Here is a 1,792-nt window from a genome sequence, read left to right on the forward strand (position 1 = left end):
TTCATCTAGTTTTTTTGTTCTTTAATATTTTAATTTAATTTATCTATTGTTATTTTAATTTGATTTAACTTAAACTTACTTTTGGGTGGGCTTGGTTGGCGGCGGAGGAAGATGGGGGTGGCATGGGCGGGGTGGATTACAGTATTTGAGGTTATGACTATCACCGTACTCACAAAAAGAGTCATATTCCATTGCATAATTTATGCTCTGTCGAGTGCGTATTGGGTGAATAACGGTGGATGGGTCAGATGTGCGTGTAAAAGACGATTTTGAAGGTCAGTATGGAAGAGAACAAAATGGAAGTGGAAAATAAATGAAGTGACGTTAGAAATGGATGTCCGTTTCTATCTGATCTTGAGATTCTGTTTTGATTAGGGGCTCTGGATTTAAGGAGTAGGCCTACATCCCATAGGACGCAGAAGGTGTGCTTTAGTTTTTAGTTCTCTTGTTTAGTTAAAGACCTGTAGTTGCAAGTGTGTGCTTTAGGATCGACACGATAGAGATTCTATCGATATTCTAAAGCGGTGTATTTCTTTAACTTTTCTAAATTTGATTTGTTTCGTTTGCAAATCGAGATGAGAAAAGGGCACATAGTTTATTATTTCTCATCCGTTTATTCACAGATAAAACTACATTGATGGCGGCCGATGTTTGGGTAGAAATCGCTGTACTCGGCAGATGACAGACAATGCGTGCTGATAAACTCAACAGACGTCATTCCAACAAGCTAATACAATAAAGCACCCTCGTCTTGGTGTTGAAGAAATAGAGGGTAATGGAATCAGTCGCCTAAATGTCACAGACCCAAACTTTACAGAAAGGACCATCAAACAGTAATTGTGTAGATACAGAATATCCCAAAGTAACCAACGTGTCATATCTGATTGGAACTGAGATGGCCAAAAAAAAAGGATGTGACAACGTCTGAGATCCCGTGGAATTACAAAATCCATTCATGGAAGATGTAGGACTGACAAAAGCTGGCTTTAACTTTAAGTGTCGCACGGACATAATAATTATACTGTGTTAGAGACTATTCCTTGATGAAACGTTCTATAGATACCAGCTTCGTCTGAATAAATTTGTCAGTTTCTAAAGTAAAAACCAACACTTTGTTATAAATTCTGTGTATTTGAATTTTCTGCTGTTATAATTGGATAAGCAGTCCGATAAAATATCACATGTGGTACTGTAGTGGCTTAACATGTTTTCAGTTTGACAAGTTTGTGGAGGCTCATGTTTTGTCACAGAATCTGGTCGAATATTGTCTTGTTTAACAGCCACCAGGTCAGATGAAAATGTAGTGGGAAGAATAGATTATAAGGACAGAATGCAATATTGTATCAGACAGTGTTACTTCATAAATAATCTATCTATTTTGGAATCGAACTCATGTCCTCCGCGTGCAGTTGCAAAGACCCTAACCGCTACACCAGAGTAGTTGGTCCCCGGGGTCCAAGGACTTAAGAATTTTTAGCAGTAAACAGGGTATGAGAGGGGGAATTTGTGGTTCACCTTGGAAGCAACCTGATCTAAGTGTAATTGGTTTCTAAACGGAAATGTTGGCACACCGCACGGAGAAAGAAACGATCATAAAACATGTCTCTTTCCGTATGTCTCTCTTTTTCTTTCTCCCTGCCTCATTTTCTCCTCCTCCTCCTCTCTCTCTCTCTCTCTCTCTCTCTCTCTCTCTCTCTCTCTCTCTCTCTCTCTCTCTCTCTCTCTCTCTCTCTCTCTTCTCTCTCTCTCTCAATCTATCTATCTATCTATCTATCTATCTATCTATCTATCT

The sequence above is a fragment of the Aplysia californica genome, unplaced genomic scaffold (assembly GCF_000002075.1).
Source record: "Aplysia californica isolate F4 #8 unplaced genomic scaffold, AplCal3.0 scaffold00309, whole genome shotgun sequence".
In the NCBI taxonomy this organism is placed as follows: domain Eukaryota; kingdom Metazoa; phylum Mollusca; class Gastropoda; order Aplysiida; family Aplysiidae; genus Aplysia; species Aplysia californica.